Below are 13,555 nucleotides of genomic sequence, written 5' to 3'. Positions count from 1 at the left end.
AGTCACATCTTGAAATTCACAGGATGAATTGAGGTCAAATCTAGAGTTAGAACCTAGAGTTAGAATATCTCAGCTCTAGGACCTGTGCTCTGACTGCTATGCTATTCACTTTTCTGAGAGCTCACAGCATAAGCCTTTGTAAAGAAATTATACCCTCAGTAGGGAAATCAAACTGACTACATCACTTCTGGCCACAGTCAGGTTTGGTTTCTAAAAATCATTGCAGCATTTAAAATTTATTCTTTGCTATTTTTATATTTTTTTTTTACTATAATAGTGATAATGTTTGAAATTTGACACGGAGAGGTAGAAAATTTTATTCTGCTACATAATGGAATGATTTTTTATATATCCACAGACCTATAAAATGAGTAAAATTCTCACATTCCCCTACACCATACTGATAAAACAGCATCTTTCACTTGTGTCATCTGCACTTCAGCTTGAAAGTGCTCTCTAAGCCAACAGCGCCTGTTTGGCTAAGGTAGATACCTAGCTAAATTAAATTTTAACAAGCACTCTGGCTGTTAAACTTTATCTGCATCATGTACAATATATTAGTCAAGCAAAAGCTTTGTATGCAACACCATCAAATGTTCCACATGTCACCCACAAATGCTACAATAATGAATTAGATCTTATCCAAGTATCTCTACTGGATCAAGGCGTTCTGACAATTCTGGATGCCAAGTGAGAGAATGAAACTGAAAAATGGTTGACAAATGACCTATCAGCTATTGTCACTTAAATAGCATGAAACCGTCTTCACGTAAAGTGAAGAAGTGCAAGTTAGGTTCAGGTAGACGCAGAAAGAATCTCTTTTACCTTCTTACCCTTTCATGCGTTTTTGTATAAAAGCTTCTGTCTTGTTTCAAGTTAACTCTATTTATTAATAAATCTATTGATAATATGAGTAAAACAGCTTTTCTTGTATAGATTCAACCTGTATAGGGTCTTACAAGGTAGAGTTGAAGCTAATGCAGATTTTAGAGTAAGACTAGCCTTCCACAGTGCACTGGACTGGAACCGAACAGTGCCAGGGCTGAAACTGAAAACACTTGCAGACCCACTGTATTACATCTGTACTCCAGCATCCATCATTCAGTTCCATAAACTGCTGCTCTCTGTATGTTTGGGTCTCTGAACCTGATGGAAACCTTCCCACATCTAAGACCAGTACACAAGCTTTGTTCCAGTTTTAGAAGGGAAATTTTTACAGTTTGGCTGCCCTTCTGTCCTCAGTCTACTGCTTAATGGTAAACGTTAATCTTCCTCTGCTTCCAGAAGAGGGTATGATGGAGTACTTGTTTCCATATTAGGCAATGGTCCTGGCTAATATAGCAGCACATTTGACTGTTTTATAAATAATTTATTAAATTATTTAAAGCCTATTTATGGGAGATACCTTCTCTCAGTCTGCACACTAAAACTCATTCATCATAACTGAGATGGAGCCATGGTGTCCTGCCTTAAGACAAGAAAGCTTTTTCCTTTTTTCTTGAAATCTAATCAGTGCTACTGTTGTATGAGAATGCCCTGCAGCTGACCACAGGCCCCTCACAGCTGCTGAAGTAGCAAACCTGTTGTAATGTGAACCTTTGCTACCTGTATCAGCAGAGCAGAAAAAGGCTGATGCCCCATGTTTACTAGCTCAGCCCCAGAGACTAAAAAGAAAGCGAGAAAGTTTCTAGACTAGTATTTTTAAAGAACCAAAGGGAGATAACAATCCTGTTGACACTTTGAAAGCATGGTCCTAATTTCCTTTGTCTATTTTGAAAAATTTACTGGCACTGAACAGTATTTTTTAGTCAGGCACCTGAGGACATACACAGATATACAGTGTTTTGTAAAATAATGGGGTTTTTTTGCCTGCCAATGTAGCAGAAGTTCAAGATGCAAATTCTCAATGAAAATGAGACATATAAAACTATGCAGAACTGTGCTTCTTGTACTGTACAAAGCAATAAGCTCCCTAGGTAACTAATCATGAAAGGATTTTTAGCTGTAGACAGTCAACCAATGTCAAAAAGAAGATTTGCCAGTCCTTTTATACCTTTTTGTTTCTCTTATAGCAAAGATGGAAATGTGCATTGTATTTTTATATAAAGATTGGCTAAGAACTAATGTGTGTATAATTTGTATATTAATACAAAAATGAGTACAGTGTGTAAAGTTCGTATATGAGTACAAACAATAAATAAAGCAAGGGTGTGCATATTGTAGAAGATAAAATTCTCCTATGAATGGGACCTGTAAAAAGGATATTGTCTTTAATAATAGAGTTTTTGTAATACTGATAGACAAATGAAATCTTCTTGTAGCAGGTATTCCTGTAGCAAGTGTTGCTCTATGACATGGAATTGCTTGGGTGTAATTAATAGTAAATTATGAAGTATGGATTTGCTATGATTTTGATACTGGTTGATAGTTCTTTTTAAAGAACTACTATCAACCCTGAGATGTGGCTGCATCCTAGCTCCTCCTGGAACAAGAGTTTAGCACATGTCGTTCTGTATCTCCTTATCTTGCTTTCTATGAAAGGAGCCCCAGAATAAAGGGGAGTTGTGGTGCAGACCTCAAACATGGGACAGCAAACATGACTGCAAGATTTGACCACCACAGGAACCATCCCCTGCTGGGAAGTCCTCTGACTGCAATGGAAAGATCTCTTCCAGTGAGCACCTAAAAAGTCATTATGCTTGTCCTGAATATTGTCTATACTAACCTATGCTTTTTTTTTTTTGTTATTTTTAAGACAAGTATGAGAGTTCAAGGACCAGTGTACATTGTTGATGTTACCTATTAGCCCACAAAATGCTCCATCAAGCACTAAAGGAACAGGAAAATAGAATAAAAAGAATATTTTTTTATCAACAACACTTTTCACCCCCTTCTCTTTCTTTTAATCCAAGTCCTGCTGATCTTAGCCTGCAGTAAACTCTTCCCTTGCTTTCATTCAAATAATAATATTTACTGCAGAAGCAAATAAGACCACTAAAAAATGAAGATGTTTTTGCTATCCTTAGGTAACATTCCCTCCATTAATGTTGAGGGAATCTTAAAACAATGAGTACTGAGACAGGCAACTAGTTCAAGTGAAAATTAAGTCACATCTTAAAAGGTCATCTTGCACTTTTTTTGATTTTTTTTTAAACTTTTTTTTTTAAGAAATTATCCACCTTTTATTTGACAGAAAGGAAAATTAATAAGTATTGTAATAAATATTGGATTTTTTTTAACAAAATAACCAGAATTTCTAGTGTGGTGAATATTTAAGGCAGTCAGCTTTTGACTAAATAATCCTAACAAAAGTATGCAACAATACATACAGTATTTCCATTTATGAATAACTTTGACAATGCTGAAGACAAAAGCTAAGGTGAAAAAGAAATAACTCAAATGGCTTATATTGGCACTCCCTTATTTATCCAAAGATAACTAAATCCAGCCTTTTAATAAAGACTTATCAAAGCTGCCATTTCTGAAAATGTAATGAAAAGAATTACTTATGACCAGAAAGTCACAGTTTTATAAAACTAGATTTTTTACCTCAGAATTAAATTTGTGTGTTTTTCTTTGACCTTATAAGAGCAGAAGTTATGATAAAGATTTTATCAGATTATAGAATGATGAAATTTGGCTATTGAATATGAAATATTCTACTAAGTTTAAGGTAATTATACCAATTATATCAGAGTGAATGATCACACTTTTAGATAGATTATTTCTGAAAGTTTAGAAGAGTTTTGCCTTTGTTGTTCTGTTTGTCCACAAAATTAAAAAGAAATGTAATGGTAAAGCTATATTATCTTTACATTAACAGAAAATGGAAAGATCTGCATTCCAAGAATTCCTATTAAAAGGATACAGGTCACAGTATGAAAAGAAACTGAATTCATACATTCATCAGCTCTTTAGTGGGATTCATCTATAGCTTATTTGGGGAAATGAGGTGTGAAATTATTCTCCACTGTTGTTTTGCAAGTTCCCTAAAAATGGGATAAAATTAAGTTTTAACGAAAAAACTTACTATTTATTTGGATTTTGTAAGAATGTTTATGTTAACTATAAAATGATCTTTGAAGAGAATGTCTGGAAGCATTGTACTTATGCATTCAAACTGCTGGAACCTCAGTGTAAGTCTTCCACCACTTGATATAGATTTCTGTACTGTAGCTTCAATCTCTTGATCTGTATTGAAGTACTTATTCAACAATATTTTGTCTCTGCTGAATATAACCCTAAGGAATAATAACTAATTTTTAGACAGAACAAATATTTTTATTAGAATGAATCTTTTTTTTTTACATCAGAGCACTTGTGTGCTCGATGTAGTTTGGAAAGTGATGTAGCTAATCCCCATTAGTTATGCATTTTAAAAAATTACTCTTTCAGAAAATTTAAACTGAGATAAACGTGTATTTTCTGAGGATCAAGTAAACCCACTTCAGCATGGATGAAATTATTTCCCTGCTGAGGAAATAGGTCTTCCTTTTTCTTTGTTGTTCCTGCAAAGACTGATGTGTTGTAAAATATTTGAGCACAAATAGTTTGCTGAAGTATTTGAACAAAAAATTCATTCACCTTCTGCAGAACTGTGTCTACTCACATCAATGTAAAATATAGCTAGTTTCTGGATGTCATTTGTATCTAATCCACACAGATATTGAATTAATCCATATGTTTCTTAGTGGAACAGTGAACTCTCAACACTGGCTTAATATCCATTTCCTAGAGTAATCTAGAAGCAGTATACAGGCAAAAATTATTCTACTTAAAAGGAACGTGTTTTAGATCACATCAGTCCCAGGTGTTAGAATAACACAAGAGCCATGGGAAGTTGCAATAAAATTAATGTTCTGTCCATGAGCCAATGGCAAGAGTGTACCCTGATGCATAAAAGCCACTTCAGTATCATTTTACTTTCTTCACCTGTACCCACCCTCATTGGTGAGAGCAGAAGCACAATTTCACTGATTCTGTATGTTCAACTACAAGGTCAGAACTACATGTTGTGCAAACGAATTGCAGTGTAAGAGAGGACTACAAGAAATGTGTTAAAGCCGGTAAGAAGTTGCTAGTGTCTGTAGGAGAGGAAGATGCTTAGAGCTCACCTACAAAGTCCAATCTTAGAGGACTAGACTGTAAGTGAAATTTAGAAGCTCTATTAATCTCATTGGGTAGTGCTTCATTAATTGAATAAACCGTGATTCTTTTACTTCAGAAGTGATGAAAAACAGAAATAAAGAATTTCTGCCAGCTGTTGCTCATTAGATACTACAATACCACTTCACAGAATCACAGAATGGTAGGGGTTGGGAGGGACCTCTGGAGATCATCCCATCCAAACCTCCTGCTTGACCAGGCACACCTAGAGCAGGGGACACAGGACTGTGTCCAGGTGGATCTTGAATGTCTCCAGGAAAGGAGATTCCACAGCCTCCCTGGGCAGCCTGTTCCACTGCTCGGTCACCCTCACAGGAAAGAAGTTTTTCCTCATATTGAGGTGGAAATTCCTGTGTTCCAACTTGTGCCCATTTGCCCCTTGTCCTGTCATTGAGCACCATTGAAAAGAGTCCAGTCCCATCCTCTTGACAACCACCCTTTAGATATTTATAAATATTTATGATATCCCCCCCTCAGTCTTCTCTTCTCCAGGCTGAACACACCCAAGTCTCTCAGCCTTTCCTCATACGGGAGATGCTCCAGCCCCCTGATCATCTTGGTAGCACTCCACTGGACTTGCTCAAGCAGTTCCCTGTCCTTCTTAAACTGGGGAGCCCAAAACTGGACACAGTACTCCAAATGTGGTTTCACTAAGGCAGAGTAGAGGGGGAGGATAACCTCCCTCGATCTGCTGGCCACGCTCCTTTTAATGCATCCCAGGATACCGTTGGCCTTCTTGGCCACAAGGGCACAGTGATGGCTCAGGGTCAGCCTGCTGTCTACCAGCACCCCCAGGTCCTTCTCAGCAGAGCCGCTTTCCAGTAGTTCAGCCCCCAGCCTGTACCGCTGCGTGGGGTTGTTCCTCCCCAGGGGCAGGACCTTGCACTTGCTCTTGTTGGATTTCATCAGGTTCCCCTTGGCCCAGCTCTCCAGCCTGTCAGGTCTTGCTGGATGGCAGCACAGCCTTCTGGTGTATCAGCCACTCCTCCCAGCTTGGTATCATCAGCAAACTTGCTGAGGTTACACTATCCCCTCGTCCAGGTCATTGATGGATATGTTGAACAGGACTGGTCCCAGCACAGACCCCTGGTGAACACCACTAGTGACAGGCCTCCATCCAGACTCTGCCCCATTGATCACAACTCTCTGAGTTCTGTTGTTGAGCCAGTTCTCTGTCCATCTCATTGTCCACTCATCTCACCCACAGTTCCTTAACTTGTCTATGAGGATACTATGGGAGACAGACACTTGTGCAGTCTTAGCTGAATCTTAAGAATTACAGTACACCATACTAAAAGAAGTTTGCATTGGAGCACCTCTCCTGTGAAGACAGGCTGAGAGAGATGGGGTTGTTCAGCCTGGAGAAGAGAAGGCTGTGGGGAGACCTTACTGCAGACTTTCAGTACTTAAAGGGGGACTATAGGAAGGATGGGGTCAATCTCTTTAGCAAGGCCTGTTGTGACAGGGCTAGAGGTAATGGTTTTAAAATAACAGGGAGTAGATTTAGACTAGTTATAAGGAAAAAATTTCTTTGAATGAGGGTGGTGAAACACTGGAACAGGTTGCTCAGAGAGGTAGTGGAGGCCCCATCCTTGGAAACATTCAACGTCAGGTTGGACGGGGCTCTGAGCAACCTGATGCAGTTGAAGATGTCCCTGCTCACTGCAGGGGGGTTGGACTAGATGACCTCTAAAGGTCCCTACCAACTCAAACCATTCTATGATTCTATGGATTGTGTAGAACCATGTAGTTATTTGATTAAAAATAAAATAAAATCTTTATTCTGTTTTAAGTAGTTCCACCTTTGCATCTTTGTTTCCCTTTGGACTTGCTTTCAATGAGCATATTTTGGTGTGTGTATGGAATATAGGGCATGGTATCCAGTTCCACTGAAGCATAGCTGCAATTTTCTGGAGTTCTGCATTGTCTTGGACATGAAAAAAAACCAAAACCATATAAGGACAATTTAATTTCTAGACTACTTCCTACAGAAATAAGAATTTAAACTCTTGAACTAAAATATGTCTGTAACTCTTATTACCTATATGCATATAACTCTTGTCCCCTACACTCAGCAAAAATTAATTCAGTCTGGAACACATACAGAAAAAAACTGACTGAAGTGGGAGGAGGGATTGAGAAAATTTCTTACATTTAGCTTAGTGATATGAAAACTGAGGTGACAACTAGAATAATTGCTGTCAGTAAACTCAATAAGGAAGAAAGCACTAGGGAGGGATCTAAGAAATATTGCTGGCATGAGAAATAATGAGTATAGAGGACCATAAGGAAATTAATGAAACAAATAGAAAGCTTAGATGTTTTTAGAGGGTGAACATGATGCTGATGTCTGTGCATGGTGTTTGGTGCACTCATTAAATGAATACTTACCTAGAATTTCGGGCAACTACATTCAGTCATCCAGGTGACTGTCTTAGTTCTATGATCCTACTTTCTATTCAAAATAATTTATGCACTGAAAACTATGATTTTCTTTGAGCTTTCCAACCACTAGGAGAGTTGACATCAGTTCTCTGCGTGCAAGCTGAGTGTTGGTTCCTTATTGAAGACCATGTTAGGAGTCTTGAATTTGGAGGATGTTATGTCCTAAAGAATCTGGAGAATATAATAAATTCTAATATATCTGGAAACCAAGTATAGTATCTGACAGGATCAGTGTCCTTAATATATTTTGATACTATGGCATACAGACCAGTTTTGTTTCTTCTGAACATATGACTTAACTGTGATGTTAATCCATTCAGTTCCAAGGAATGACAATCCATTTTCCCAGCGAAACCTCACTGATCTATAATCTCATATGTGAACCAAACCTGTTTTTTTAAAAATTTAGCTTATCTTCACTTCTATTCATTCTGAATTAAATATTCTGAATTACACATCACTGTATTCCTTAAATCCCATGTTAGTTTGACACTCTCATGCCTTTGATAGCAAAAGTTTATTGTCAATTTTAAGATGACTTTGCAGGTCTAAAAAATACATTCCTCTACATCACCAACAAAATGCATAAAGTACTAATTGATTTGCATGAATTTGCATTAATTATCCCCACAGATTTTTATACGTACTTGCTTCTAATGTAATAATGTGCTTGTTCCTGAAGCCCTAAATTTCTCCCAGTTCCTGATTTTGGATATCTGAGGACCTGGTTGTAAACCTTCACTATGTAATAACTTTGTTATAGTTTCTGTGTCATAATAACCTCCCTTAATATTGACTGTAGTCTTGTCACTCATCAAAACTATTGGATGGAAAAGTGCTTTCATAAGGTTATATCCTCCTCTCAGTCCAATATTTTCTTTGATGGAAGTGGCACATTGCACTGTTCTCAGTTATTTGCAATAAGATTTTCAGGTCTGAATTTAGTATCCAATTCTCCTTTCAGGGTTGCACTATCCTGAACGGTGCTTTAGCCAAAACAGGAATGCCAGAAAACACCTATGTAAGCAAAAAATTATTCTACTGAGGGCACACTTTCAGTTTTGAAAATCAAGAAAACAAGTTTATAGTTTGTGGAAATCCCTAGATTTCCTTGCCTGATTCCACATTCTCCCACTCTTTTAAGAGTGACTAGAAAAATCTACTTTTCCTAATTCAGTTTGGTTTTTTGCCAGATATGACAATCTAGTGAGGAACAGAGGTGCCCTTTGGTTTCTTTGACTCAAATCTGCCAGTGTACAGTGAAATCTTCAGAAGATGCCTTTTGGTCTATCCTTCTTTGTAAACAGGGTACCCATGTAGCACTGCCTGTTATAAAACAGTAAAATCTGTTTTCAGCTGTACTTTGTGAGGTGAAAATCTTACGAGCATGCTGCCTCTAATGTTGGCCTCTGCTCATATGGGTAAAACACCTTCTCATGTAGGTTGCAAGTCTAGTACATTCTACAGTTTCTACTATTTTCTTCATGAAAATGCTCCAACTCTATGAGCTCAGGAGTACACTGCAATCATTTCAGTTTCAGAAGCACTTAGCTATCTCATATTCTGCTCATTTAGCTTGGATGTGGGATACAACAGCTAATTGTGCCCCTATTCCTCTGCTTCTGACCAAGACTAAGTTTCTTACAAGTGCTCTATTTTCATGTCTTTAGGTTCACAGATTTTGTTGGGGTAATAACACCCTTCTTTTGGAAGAATAAACAAGACTCCCTAATTTATTTTAAATGTTTGCACAAGGAAAAAGAACTACCTTACTCTAATGATGCAGAATTCTTATTTCTTTTTATTGCTTCTTTTATTGATGCCTATGTTTGTTGAATTATACTCTATTTTAGTTATTTATTGTAAAGTTATCTTGGAAAACTTTTTCAACCTTCATTCATTGGAATGCTTCCGATCAATAAAATTTAGGTTAAGCCTGGTGGCTTGAAGATTTTTTAGAAATGCGACTTGTGTACAAAATACCTTAAAACATGTTTCTTCTTGTTGCTAACTGCATAACTGAGATAAGAAACTAGATTTGGACTATGTTCATAACCAGGATTTTTCAATCCAAATAATGGTCTTTTCTTAGGAGTATATGAGCTGTTACAAGAACAAGAAATAGTTTTTTACTTTATACATGTATTGAAAAACTGAAAAAACAGTTTCCTTTTGGAGAAGGAAGGGCGTCAAAAGAAGCAACTCTTGTACACCCAAATTTACTGGTCTATTACACTGAACTTGAAGCCAGAATAGAAATTGTATGTCTACTGTTATGAAAATACTTTAGATTACTAACGCTGTACTAACCTTTCACAGAATCACAGGTTGGAAGGGACCTCAGGGATCATCTAGTCCAACCTTTCTAGGAAGAGCACAGTCTAGACAAGATTGCCCAGCACCCTGTCCAGCCAAATCTTAAATGTGTCCAATGTGGCCAAGTCAACCCCTTCCCTGGGGAGATTATTCCAATGGGTGACTGTTCTCACTGTGAAAAATTTTCCTCTCGTGTCCAATCGGAATCTCCCCAAGACCAACTTGTGTCCATTCCCCCTTGTCCTCTCTATGTGACTCTGTGTAAAAAGGGAGTCTCCATCTTCTTTGTAGCTACTCCTTAAGTACTGGCACATGGTGATGAGATCCCCTCTGAGCCTCCTTTTCTCAAGGCTGAACAAACCCAGCTCTCCCAGCCTATCCTTGTATGGCAGGCTTCCCAGTCCCTTGATAATCTTGGTGGCCCTTCCCTGGACCCCTTCTAGCCTCTCCACATCCTTTTTGTATAGCGGGGACGAGAAATGTACACAGTACTCTAGGTGTGGCCTGGCAAGCGCCGAGTACAGTGGGATAATGACTTCCTTCTCTCTTCTGGCGATGCTCTTTTTGATTCAACCCAACATCCTGTTGGCCTTCTTGGCCGCAGCAGCACACTGTTCGCTCATGTTGAGCTTCCTGTCCACCAGGACCCCCAGGTCCCTTTCCACAGAGCTGCTCTCCAGCCAGGTGGATCCCAGCCTGTGCTGCACTCCTGGATTACGTTTTCCCAGGTGCAAGACCTTACACTTGTCCTTGTTGAATTTCATAAGGTTCTTGTTGGCCCACTCTTCCAGCCTATCCAGATCTTCCTGCAGAGCAGCTCTCCCTTCCGGAGTGTCTACTTCCCCACTCAATTTGGTGTCATCTGAAAACTTCATCAGGCTATGCTTGATCCCATTATCGAGATCCCTTATAAAGATGTTGAATAACGTTGGGCCCAATATTGGTCCCTGGGGGACCCCACTTGTGACAGGTTGCCACTTGGAAAAGGAGCTACTTATCACCACCCTTTGGGTGCAGTCTGTCAGCCAATTCCCCACCCACTGCACAGACCACTTGCCTAGGCCATAACACATTAATTTCTCCAGGAGGAGACTGTACAGGACTGTATCAAAGACCTTGGAGAAGTCCAGGTAGGCAGTGTCCACCACCTGCCCCATGTCAACCAGGCAAGTCACTTTGTCGTAGAAGGCCACCAGGTTTGTCAAGCACGATCTGTCCTTAGTGAAGCCATGTTGGCTTTTCCCAATTATGTGCTTCATTTGACTCCTGATGGTCCGCAGGAGGATTCGTTCCATAATTTTCCCATGGATTGAAGTAAGGCTGACGGGCCTATTGGTACCCGGATCCTCCCTTGAGCCCTTCTTGTAGATAGGGGTAACATCTACCTTCCTCCAGTCCTCTGGGACATCCCCCATCCTCCATGACTTTTTGAAGATTATGGTGAGTGGCCTTGCAATGATGTCAGCCAGCTCTCCCAACACCCTCGGGTGGATGGCGTCAGGGCCCATTGGTTTGTAGGGGTCAAGCTCCTATAATGATTCATGTACTAACTCTTCCTTCACTGATGGTGGGTTTATGTTTGAGTCTATCTTTCTTTTCATTATGTTGAGGTGTTCCTCTCGCAGCTTCAGCATTGCTTTGCAAATGTGGGCATGCACAGAGGATGTGCACAAACATTCTGCTCTTAGTGTGAACACTTCAAATTCAACCCTTCAGTGACTTACCACTGAGGCAAAGAAGTTGATATGTCAATATCCCAAATTATGGGGTTTCTGGAAAAACAATTTAATGTACAACAGTTCTAATCTCAATAGGCAGTTTTGAACCCTTTGCCTGTGTTTGGATCAAGAGTGATTCAACAGCTGATTTCTATTGCAAGACTTGATATTACCTGCAAAAATTTGCAAGAAAAATTTAAAATGTAGTGATACTGCTGTTTAGCTCTTGTTCAGGTATTCTTTTCCAAGGGTTTATTTTAAAAATGAAATTGTATATTAAAGTTTGGTTTTGAAAAATATTTTTTCAAGAGGCATCTCAGATCAGACCTGACAACAGTGAGAAAAAAACGTTGCACACTTACAATCATTTCTGAAAATAGCAATGGCAGGTTTCTGGCACAGTGGGTATTAGAACTGAATTGTTTCCTTTTCCTCCAGAATTCCATCTGTGTGTCTTTTCAAGTTGGTCTCAGTGAAGAAGGATGACCTAGATGGAGGCAACTTATTGCATAGTAGAGAGAAGACTGCAGAAAAGAATTGGTTCAAGTATTCCCATGCACTGCTAGGTTCTTAATCAGCTGTATCAGAACAATACTTGGGAGCAACAAATTGTACAGGTAATGTCTTGTGTACATATCCATCTTTCCAGGAAAGGAAGGATCAGATTTCCCTGTAGAGCAAATGCTAGGTTGATTTGGCTACTTGAACTGTTAATTATTAAATTTTCAAAAGTTTATTTTTCTTTTAACTTTAAATTGAGAAAATTCATATTTTAAGCCTTTTTTTTAAAAAAAAAGAAAAAGAGAGATTTATTACCTCTAATGATCTTGCAGGGTAATAAATATTTAAAATAAAGATCTGTGCCTGTATTCTTCCCCTAGATTTCATGTGGTTAATATTAAATACCTTGGGAAATCTGCCACTCTCTACTCACCAACACATTAGCAGGTATTTTGTTTTTCACACCCTCAGGTTAAAAACTGAGCATTGATAATTTAATAAAGTGGTACCCTGGCACAGACAGAATCTTTCTTCAATATTTTGTGCATGTGTAGCTGGGAGGAAGTCTGGAGCTGGGAGTATGTTTCAACAGTTACTTCTTGGTGACTTATGAGTGCTTTTAATGGCTAAATCTCATAAGAATGGGTTGAGGTAACAGAATTGGAAGAGGAACAATGTAAGTTAGAAATATCAAGCACTTCGCCTGAAACTAGTTGGACCCCTATATAAAATAGCTATTGAGATATACTCCTAAATTCCTCATAATTTTCTTCTTTCTGGTTCTAGAGGTATTGGTGAGATTGAGAAGACTGAGATAAATACCACCTTTTCTTTTTTTCTTTTTTTTTTTTCTTTTTTACATTTGCATTGAGTACTGACACTGTATGGAATGGATTTGCTCATTGAAAAGCACAAATACTATCAGTTTAGTATTAGTTTTCATGCTAAGTAGTTAGAAGGAGCAAGAAACATTCCTATCTAGATAAAACAAAACCAAAGTAACAAGGTAGCAGAAATGATACATTACTTTCACTCTTAGGAAATCCTTTACCCCCTCAGGAAGACAAGTTACTGAGAAATGTGGACTGGCTGGTATTTTTTGCAGTGTGAAAAAATATCCTTCTGGCTGCAGCCTTCACTGATATAAGTGTTAGCCTTCCTTTCAGGCAGTCAGGCACTGAGATCCAGAGCAGAACTTGACTTTAAATAATGTGATTTTAATACCCTAAATGACAGATTCTTTAGCTTGCACAAGACCTCTTTGCATTTTGGCTTGAGTCAGCACATGATAAACAATATACAGGAAAAGGAGTGAATATTGCGTCTGGAAGTGTGATACAGAAAATCAATATATGTGCTTTTCAGTATGGAGTGTGCACATCAAAAATATTTCACTGAGTTATCCTAGT

The sequence above is a fragment of the Phalacrocorax aristotelis genome, chromosome 4 (assembly GCF_949628215.1).
Source record: "Phalacrocorax aristotelis chromosome 4, bGulAri2.1, whole genome shotgun sequence".
NCBI classification, from domain to species: domain Eukaryota; kingdom Metazoa; phylum Chordata; class Aves; order Suliformes; family Phalacrocoracidae; genus Phalacrocorax; species Phalacrocorax aristotelis.
Note: the sequence above shows the minus strand (reverse complement) of the source record.